This window comes from Mastomys coucha, unplaced genomic scaffold (genome assembly GCF_008632895.1).
Source record: "Mastomys coucha isolate ucsf_1 unplaced genomic scaffold, UCSF_Mcou_1 pScaffold9, whole genome shotgun sequence".
In the NCBI taxonomy this organism is placed as follows: domain Eukaryota; kingdom Metazoa; phylum Chordata; class Mammalia; order Rodentia; family Muridae; genus Mastomys; species Mastomys coucha.
In genome coordinates, this window is record NW_022196915.1 from 96,784,048 (window position 1) to 96,794,871 (window position 10,824).

The following is a 10,824-nucleotide window of genomic DNA, read 5'->3' on the forward strand; positions in this document are numbered from 1 at the left end:
TATCAAATGTGATCTAAATCCAATCACCAAATAACAGGAGATAAAGCCCTGATTAGGTACCTCTCATGAGGAAATAAGGTCTCTTGCTACAAGAATCTGTTATATATGTTACAGTTGCTGTCCAAAAGAGTCCCGTGGGAACCTCAAACAAGCTGGGCTATTGCCAAAGGGTTGGTGTGCATGCCTTTAATCCCAGCACTTGGGAGTCAGAGACAGGTGGATTTCTGAGTTTGAGACAGGTTTTAAACAGGTGGTTAGTAATTCATGCCTGGTCTACAGAGTGAGTTCGAGGACAGCCAGGGCTATACAGAGAAACCCTGTCTCGAAAAAAACACACACAAAAAAAAGCAAAAAAAACAAAAACAAAAACAAACAAACAAACAAACAAAAAACCAAAAAACAGCAACAAAAATATTGATTCTTCTTCACAAACAGATGGTAAAAACTTACTGCTAAACACAACATCTATACAATTCACTGAAGATGTAGAGGCCCCACTAGTGCAGGACATTCATCTCTACTGGCTTCCTTCATAGTACTGAGAGATCCTCAGCACACTCCCAAAGGAGAAAGATAACAACTCAACTGCAAATCCTTCAATCTTGTAACCTGGTTGCAAAAAATACTGGGGGATATTGGCACAGAGTTTATGTGTATAACTGACCAATATCCAATTGGATATAAGTCCCATACTATGGACCCCACCTTTAACAGTGATTGTCTAGCCCAGAACCTGAAACTGGATTAGTCAGGTACCTGGCACTAAACAAAATACTACTGTTATGCTGAGATAGAGATAGGGATAGGGATAGAGATGGAGGTGGGGATGGGGATGGGGATGGGGATGGGGATGGGGATGGGGATGGGAATGGAGAGGGGATAGAGATAGACATAGATAAATAGTAGCATATATATATGCATAAATAACTCTTAAGGACACTTTACTATATTTATACATCAGTGTCTTGCTCAGCCAGCATCAGAGTAATCTATTCTTTAGCAAATAGGAACAAATACAATGACCCACATTTGCACACTGTATAGAGAAAGAAAGACCTTCAAACAGTCAGCACTGATCTGAAGTCTCCATTAAATCCATTACCCCAAGGAATTTTGAGAAGAGGAGAAGGAAGGATTCCTAGAGAAGATTGAAGACAGCAAGGATTGAAGGACATCTGTACACAGAAATATAGATGCCCTCATGAACTCAGAGAGACTGTGACAGCGGGCACAGGGCCTGCATGAGTCTGAGCTACATTAGGGCAGAGAGATGTGGACACCACAAGTCCCATGCTGAGCCTAGAAGCTGCTTCCAGTCTACAATCAACTCTTTAACCAAATACTACTTTTGTCCTAAGAAATCTCACTGCATATACAAATCACTCTTAAAGCCAGGCCTCATGCTCAGCAGTAGATGGCCAATACCAAATGAACACAATGTCATTTCAGAGGTACATTGTCTCATAATGCTTTGCCAAGTCATTATTATTATTATTATTATTATTATTATTATTATTATTAATTACTAAAAATTATTTCACCTTATAGATCTTTGTATATACATTAAGGTTTTCCATTTGTGGGTTTATTTATTTTTTATTTCTATATGTGCAAATGTGCATGTCATTGCATCTATTTTTTTCATGTGCTTTAATTGGCCTCCTTTTCTTTGATTGTTCACTCCATTTTATTTTAGTTTATTATACTCATATTTACGTGTTAGTGAGAGGCAGAAAGAAACAGTGCCAATTTGTGTTTGTGGTTAAGTTAGGACAATTAGAAGGGAGTTAGGATAAGGAAAGCCATAACCAGAAGGAATTGCAACATATTAAAAAAATCTATTTTAGTTTTAAAAAATAGTATGTTTGTTTGACCACTGTGCAACCTCATAGACTTTCTGAAGAAATCCTTTATTTCATGATAAATGACACTATCAGCATTCAAAGAAGTTTTGTTATATTCATTCTATATACTTGAGTCACCATGACAATAATTTTGCTAGCAATAAAAGTACTCATTATATGACTGAATTATATCAGCATGCATGATACTTTATACATTTATTATCAGTTTAATTGATAGTTTAATTATCACAACACTCCCAAGAGCAATTTTTACATTAATAATTTGGAATGCACTTCTGCTTGTTTAATTTTCAAAATAGTTTATCGAAGACATACTGAAAAATTTAGAAATAACTTACATTAAAAACTAATTACACACACACACACTCAGAACACACACAAACACACATCCATTTAAAAAGCATCAAGTTAAGTCAGACAGGTAGGTAGTATGAGTCCTTGTAATTCAAAACAATGTCAGAATCTAGCCTCTAGAATGTGCTCTTTGTGAACTATACAAAAGTATTTTCTTGAAATTCAGGTTTTTATCGTCTTCTTAATTTGATGTCAATTTCCCTCACAGGCCCATGTGCTTGAATATTTAATTTTTCATTGGTGAAAGTATTAAGATGTGTGTCTAAAGGAAAGGCCATCCAGAGACTGCCTCACCTAGGAATTCATCTCATCTGCAGTCACCAAACCCAGGCACTAATCCAGATACCACGAAGGAAGAGCTTGCTGCCAGGAGCCTACTATAGCTGTGCCCTGAGAGGCTCTGTCAGAGCCTTACTGATACAGAGGCAGATGCTCGCAGCCAACCATCGAGCTGAATGCGGGGACCCCAATGGAGCAGTTAGGGCAAAGACTGAAGGAGCTAAAGGAGTTTGCAACCCCATAGGAAGAATAGCAATATCGACCAACTAGACCCCTAAAAGCCCCCAGGGACTAAACCTCCAACCACAGAGTACACATGGAGTGACCCATGGCTCCAGCAGCATATGTAGCAGAGGATGGCCTTTTCTGGCATCAATGGGAGGGGAGTCCCTTGGTACTGTGGAGCCTCGATGCCCCAGTGTAGGGGAATGCTAGGGTAGGGAGGGGGAGTGGGTGAGCAGGTGGGGGAGTACCCTCATAGAGGCAGGGGGTGAGGACAAGGAATAAGGGGTTTGTGGAAGGGAAAATGAGAAGGGGGATAACATTTGAAATGTTGATGGAGAAGGTGTTTCGGTGCAGGTAGGTTTTGAGGTTTCTAAAAACATATACCACTAGCACTCTGCTTGCTCTGCCCTAGGTTTGTGCATGAATATGCTAGCTCTCAGCTGCCTCAGCACCATGCCCTGACTATTCCACCATGAGCTCTATCACAGTCTTTCAGTTATAAGTTGCCTTGTTCACGGTGTTTTATCACAGCAACAGAAAAATAATTAAGACATCATCTGTAAACTAAACTATTTCTTTAAATCACTGGGAAAAATTAGATGGGAAAAAAGACAATCTAAATCAAATGACCAACCTAGACAATGAGTACATGTAGATGTGTGCATAACTTGTTTACTTTTAACTATTCAAACAATGCAAACTATCTGCTCACGCTGAACTGTGGGTGGAAAATCACATTATACATCAACAAAGACCATCAAATACATTCCTGTCGTTAATATGTACCACCTTTTTGCAAAAAACTAGATTATTCAGATTACTTCAGATTGCTATTAGATCAATGTTACAATGAAACATTTTAATTATAATAGACAATAGTTTAATTATTATAACACATAGTGACCGAAAGTGTTATGGGAGTTCTCCATGGGAGAAAAGCAGTAAATAACCAAACCCCAATGTGATGCCTCTAAGCAACAGTGACTCACATGGCATAGCATCCATTTCACTCTAGCAGGTATCAATATACACATAGAGTATTTGTATAGAACACACACACACACACACACACACACACACACACACGTGTTGTACCCATTATAGAAAAAGGTATCATAAATTTCATAGCAATACGGATATATGGGAGAAGTCAGAAAGGGAGATGGAGGTGTGGCAATAATAGATAATGGAATTTTCTCATATGAAATTCTCAAAATATTTAAACTAAAAATTACTCATAATAAAACTCTTGCATATCACTTTTTGAAATACGCTATCATAATCATTGATTAAATTCTGTGTACACAGCAATCATTTCATAGACGGTACAATAATTAAGACATATATTGATGGCAAAATTAAACTATAATCTCATGTTAATGCTTTAAACCAAAACTGACTAATTTTTTCCATTGAGATGTGTAATAATAAGTGAAAACTGACGCATATTATAAGAAGTTATTGACACTGACTGAATTCTGTGTCACTACAAAACATTCAGAAAATTGAAGACATATTATTTAACAACAGAAATCACATTATGTAATCTTACAGAAAATTTGAGCTATGAAATCTATTTTTACAAAAGTTAATTTTTCATGAAGTTAGCCTAGAAAAGAACAAATTTTCTAGTTTCATTCATTTGTCTGCAAATTTTATGATTTACTTTTTTTAAAAAAGCAGAGTAATGTTCCACTTTGTATATGTACCACAATTTCTTTATCCATTCTTTGGTTAGGGGACATCTTGGATCTACAGGGGAGGGAGTGCGCAGGGGAGAAGGGAATAAAACTTGCAGTCAGGATGTAATATATGAGAGACAAGTACATTTTTAAATTTAGTGACTAAAATTCCCAAAAATGTGACATTGTAACATTTATTGTTTATAAAATTATGTGCTCATCATATAGTTTTTCGAGAGAAAGCACATCTTTATCAACCACCTAGAGAAGTGTTTTCACAAATACAAATGTGCAATCCAGGGACCCAGAATAGGGGAGTTTAGGGCATGTGAAAAGTTTCTTGCTTTATTCTCTATTTGTGCCCTTTATTTTCAATCTTGATGTTATTTCCTCATTTATCTTAAATTGCATCTTTTATTTTTGAGATTACAATGAGTAGGTAAAGACATAGTTTGTAGTCTGTGCGATGGACTGGTAAAAACAAACTAAGAAAAACAATAAAAACCCTTTGCATCACTGTTTGGGAAAACACCATCTCTTTGAGAGAATAAAGAGATGTTGGGAGTATCATAGAATGGAGCATTCTAATTAACAGAGCTAGTTACAGCATGTGAAAACAGATTCTCAGATAGAAAATAATTCTGAAATTTGCATAACAAAGCTGGGTTTTAGAGAAACTAATGTTTTTTATTGAAAAAAAAAAGAGCGAACAGGGACAAATTGGATAGAAGATGATACCTGTTTGGACTGGATTTCTAACCATGACAAGAGGTTAAGTGAGGAGTAAGAAGCTGTGCTTTCCATGGGAATAGTCGCTGTTCTAGCAAAGAGAGATGTAAAACCCCAAACTAGCTGTGTGGACAAACAGGTTTCCTCCTCCCGGTGGTATGCACATGTCTGAGAGGTGAACAAGCCAGGTGGCAGTAGCCTTTGCTCTACTTTGAGTCTGAAGAGAGCTTACACATTTAAATATGACACAAATACCCATTTTCCTCATCCTCCTGTTGATAACAGGAAAAAGCAAAAACACCCTAAAAATTACAGGTTTATTTATTCCTCTGGTCTACAGAATGATATTGACCTTTTCCATGCTCCAGCAACTAATGTTCTGGTGCATAGGATGTTGCTGGATCCTCAGCACACTGGAAACTAGAACTTGTTAGTTACTCTTCTGTTAGTAGATATCGGTAGCCAGAAACGAAATTCACAAGTAAGAGCTGCTGGACTAAATAAGCTAACTAATTAACTTACACTCATCTTGAAAAACATCCAGAATCTACAGTACTATTATTATTTGTGAACAACATAAGATATACTTCAGGACTTTTGGCTAGAGATGCATTTTGAGAATTTAGTTGCAAGTCTTCATCTGAATTCTCTTCATTATTTCAAATACTGTTACTTTTCAAGTACATATTGATCCTTTAAATTTCATTTTATACATGTGCATATAAATTGAAATTTTATATAGTAAAACTTATAGTGTATGTTAAATACAAAAGCAGCAATCTCTGTTCTTAAAAGGAGTTCTTGTCTTCTCCTAAGAGATGATACCCATTACTGGATTTGGGCATGTATATCTTTCAAGACAAAACCCATTCATTCTCCTTTCTGCTCCCTGTTGCTCTCCCTTCCTGCCCCTTTCCCTCTGCCGTTCCCTCCTCCACTCTTTCCTCTATGAAAAAATGTTGGAGGCTATACTGGCATACAGTACAAATAATGGCAACGATATATTCTTATATACATTAGTATTCAAGGTAGACTACTACTTCAGAGTATAGGTGAGTGCTTACTAATTTTGTATTGAAATTGTTCTTAGCAATGTTCAAATGCAACAACCTACTGTAAAGATTAGCCTGTAATATCAAATTGTACATTTTCATTTTGTTACTACATTTGTACATTTTTTATTTTGTTATACTATTTTTTCTGAAAAAGTAATTGTTCAAAGGATAAATGCATCTTTATCTTTGGCCAATATTGTATCTGTCTTTCAAATAAGGTAACTATGACATACACAATAAAATTTTCTAACATATGTAAAATTTTAGAGTATATTTACAATGATGTATGAAAGGGAATGAAAAAACCCATGTTTATAATAAGTCCATATATACATGCTAATTCCATAGGTGAATAAATTATCTGAGTGATATTAATTAAATGTGCCCACCATTGTGGCCTTCACAAATACAACAGTATTCTATGTTTGCTTTAACTCCAAGAATAGCATACTAGATAAAAACATATACTTTGGATTATTTTTCTAATAATTGCACCAGAGCAACCACAAATCATGACTCACTTTTCTCCATACAAAGGAGTGTTTAATTTCTCCTTTTAGGGATCTAAAAATTGATTTAACTTTGACATCACAACCTTATGAAATAAGTGTATTTTAATTCAGATATAAAATCCATTGTAGGAAATTCCTGTTCATTACTGTCACAAAAGTAACATTGGGTCTAATTTGAGGAAGTCTGAAATCTAGCTTTCCAGTTCCTTCCCACGACTCACAATCTAATGGAAGTCCTAATAGCTTTATATTTTAGTGACGTTGATCAATGCTCATAACATCTCACTGTTATTATTAGAGAATTTTCTCATCTATAATTCTTGTTGAGTAGCATCACAAGGATCTATAATTTTTGTCTAAGTACTTTGATATGCAGAAGAAAAAACAACAAAGTGATAAGAGTATTTTAGTAAGTGCATTTATTGTAAGAATTTCCCCAAAGCATTCATAGATCACCAATAATAATACATACAATAGTATAATAATACATTTTAAGGCATAGAAAATATGTACTCTACTTCAAGGCAGAAGATGGTGTTTTTATGTGAGTTTAAAGTTTCATGTGCTGTTACCAAATAATACATCTATCTGTGACATGTACTCCTGACAGGTGCTACTTCATGGTTTATCATGGTATTCCTATGTTCACAAGCATTTGGACAAGTGCCTTCAGCTTTCTACACCCAACTTAGCTAAAGAGTATTGAACTTATTATTAAAAACATTAATTCTTGGAATAACTATTTGATCATTAATTTCATTTTTCAGTATCCAGTTGTTTTTAAATAGTCAGTTGTGTTTACTTAAATATTATGAGAAGACATGCACACATCATATCACTGTTGATCAGTAGAGATCAAGCAAGCATATTTGATCATACGAATGAAAGTCTTGGTTTTAATTTCATCTGTATGTTATCCATTTCTGTGTTTCCTAGAAAATAGCCAACAGTCAAAGCAAATAGAAGTCTGTGCATTAAAAACTGAAGCTCTTCTTCATTCCTCTGGTGGGTTTCCTACTGCAGTCTATTCTAGTCTCTGTCACCGGTTTTCTCAAAATTCCCTTCCCAGCAGAGCAGTTTGTAGGGACACCTAGTGGCGATAGTGACTGAGCTCCCTTGGCAATGCTAAACGCTTTCGTTTATTTATTTGAATCACACAAGAGAATCTGGAATGTGGGTATAAATGCTTCATGCAAAATTGTTAAACATAGTCCAACTATATTCTGATACTTGGAGGTTTGACAAATTTTTTTTAAATAGAGTACTATTTAGAATAACATACTGCAAAATAGAACCTAAAATCCTGTTTCTATTGAGTGGGAATGTGAAGGTGTCACACACTAATACTGTAAAATAGATATATCCTGAGATTTCAGCCTAATAACTGAGGCGGTGCACAACCTATCAATCAGAAATTACACTGTCTTAGTTAGCATTACCAATTACGTTGCTGACAGGACTTAGTATTTTCACACTGACGGTTTATGGCTATGACTAATATTAACCTGTAAAATTAATTTTAAATTAATCACAATTTTAAAACATAAAGTTGGTTTTGCACTTTAAAATAAAATTCGTACATTGTTATGTCAGATTATAGGATAAAGAACTCAATGAAGAGATAGCAAGTGTTACTTTTTAAGTGATTTTTTTAATATATATACCTGAGTCCAGGAGCTGTCATTCCTGTGATAGAATATGCACACTTAATTTTGTTCTAAGATTTTCATCAACTGACATCACAGATTACGTCAGTCCTTTCTCCCTTGCAGAGCACCCAAACTTACAGGAAATAAACACTGCTTCAAAAAAGTGTTTACGGCTTTCCTAAAATATATATACTCAGCATATTTATGTAGAAGAAATATTAAAATCATTAAGATTTTCAAAAGGTTGAAATAATTCACTACCTCTATATAAGCTCTTGAAATTAAACATAGATGGGTTCTGTGAAGATCTGTTTATAGACAAACACATAAATACTACCCCTGAGATATATCAATCATGTTTAATCAGAGTATAACCACAATAATTTCCCATCAATGAAAAGTGAGACTTCTAATTATGTTTAAAACATAATTTCAGAATAGAAAAAGTAAAATGCACTTGCATGGCCAAACTGGCCATCAACGACAGGATGAAGCAATTGACCAGCCCGCTCTGGGCCACGAACTCCAAACAATTTTTCTTTGCTCCCTGTGAGGACTGCAGGCCTAAAATTCTTAAAACGTAAAACACATCCTATGAACACGCAGACCTCCTTTAGGGGAGGATGGTGTCTGGTTTCCTGGTAGAAGCCAGTCATACTTACTCTAGAGGTGATCAGCGAGCAGTTCAGCAGGTGACTCTTCAAGTAAAGTGTCAACAGACACTGCCTCTATTTCGGTTCTTCCCAGATTTCTAGTTCTCTTAGGGTATTCACTTTTTCTCTGTTCAACCACTCCGACATACTTAGAAAAAGTGATTCTTTAAAACAAACAAACAAACAAAAAGGTAAAAATAACACACTCTTTATGGCTAGGATGAGCCACTCCCTCCAGGGTCCTTTACTGGAGACAACTCACACAGCCACACAGACTCTTCTTAAAGGGCAGAAGCGCCTGGGCAAACGGCTACCGGGAAGAGTCATCTGTCCCTGATCGTCACCAAGCCTAACACTGTCAGGGTTGTTTCCAGTCCTTCCTTTCCAAGAAGACGACCGCACACTCCTACGCTCCAGTTGCGCACATGGTCCAAGACTCCTCTGTCTCCACGAATGTGACATCTAAGGGGGTTCTGGCTAAGCCTCCAGAGCCCAGGGACGCCTTCGCCCTCGGCTGCCACCTACCGGCCACTGGGCGCCTGCTTCGCCCCGGGCCCATCATGTCTGCTGCAGCTTGGCTCGCACCAGCGGCGCGACAATAAACAAGTGCCGCGGACGGGGCCCTGCACCCGCTACCCAGCAGATGTGACTGCCTTCTCAGATCCCATGAGAGCAGACGTGACTTTTTTCTGAGTTTCTTTCTTTCTTTTTTTCTTTCTTTCTTTTTTTTTTCTTTCTCTCTAGAGCGTCCAAGCTGCCAGGACATGCCACAGGCGTAGAGCAACGCTGCACCTACCCCCCTCGGACCCCCTCAAAGGATGTCGGAGATAAAGAGTTGCAAATAATGAGGATCGTGCGCCGCAGCTGGGGAGGGATAGCAAAAATCCGCTGCAAACCCCGGGAGCGGTGAAGCCGCCAAGAGGATGCGGGAGCCTTTCAAATACTAATTAGGGGCCGCGACTGCAGGTTTGCCTTGGGGACAGAGGCATCCGGGCTCCGGTGGTCGTGGCTTGTGGGGGAGAAGAGCTCAGCGGAGGAACCGCCGCCGCCGAAGCAGCCCGGGGGCCAGTACCACCTTCTCTCGCCCCCTCACTACCATGTACAGTGTGCGCTGCAAGAAGAAGGCGGGCGATGAACGCACACCCTCGAGCCCCACTCCCTCTGGTTCGTCCTGGGGCGTGCGACACTGACTAGGGGGGAATGTGGTGAAGACGCCGACCCGGAGAGGCTAGGGGGGAGGGGAGGGCGGCCCGCGCGATCCCAGGCCGGAGGGTGCCAAGAGCCCGAGGCGGCTGGAGGGGGCGGCTGCCATCGCTAGGTCGGAGAAAGTTGCCCCCGGTGCAGATGGGAACAGTAAGTACCGGCCGGGTCAGGGGGTACGGCGAGGGGGCCCTGAGATCTGGGGATCATCCGCGCGTGGGAGCGATGGTGCGAGGGAGCGTGAGTGAGAGCGGGTGCGAGCGCTCGCCCAGGCTGACCAGCTCGGTGACCAGGCGGCGGGGGCCGGGCAGCCTGCTCCGCGTCCCCCTCCTCGGTCTCCCCACTTCCCCTCCCCACTGCGCCCTCCCCGCCCTGCCGGCTCAGGCTCCCAGCCTCAGCCGCGAGCTGCCTTTCCAGCGAGTCGCCGGCCGTCCCCTCCCCCACGCCCCACACCCCACTACCCGCCCTGGCTACCGGGGAGAGCGCCAGGGAGAGCCCTTTGGGGAGCCCCGGAACCCGCGGTCGCCACCGCGGCGGCGGCCCGGGGCTAGCGGCGCGGCGTCCTGGTGCCTCTTTGCTCCGGCTGCACACAGCCTGCACGGCTTGTGTGTCTGCCCAGGC

The 10,824-nt window shown here is 39.7% G+C and overlaps 1 protein-coding gene and 1 long non-coding RNA gene across 2 annotated transcripts in view; one reads left to right on the plus strand and one right to left on the minus strand.

Annotated features, from left to right (window-relative positions):
• Positions 1-9,473, minus strand: part of LOC116084384 — a 69,980-nt gene extending 60,507 nt beyond the window's left edge. The window contains exon 1 of the long non-coding RNA XR_004116087.1: positions 9,013-9,473. This is a non-coding gene — a long non-coding RNA (uncharacterized LOC116084384). The remainder of the gene's footprint in view (positions 1-9,012) is intronic.
• Positions 9,474-9,561: 88 nt separating this feature from the next.
• The window catches only part of Slitrk5 (SLIT and NTRK like family member 5), a 10,850-nt gene continuing 9,587 nt past the window's right edge, over positions 9,562-10,824 (plus strand). Inside the window, exon 1 of the mRNA XM_031361355.1 lies at positions 9,562-10,356. The gene's annotated coding sequence lies outside the window, so the exon portion shown is untranslated. The remainder of the gene's footprint in view (positions 10,357-10,824) is intronic.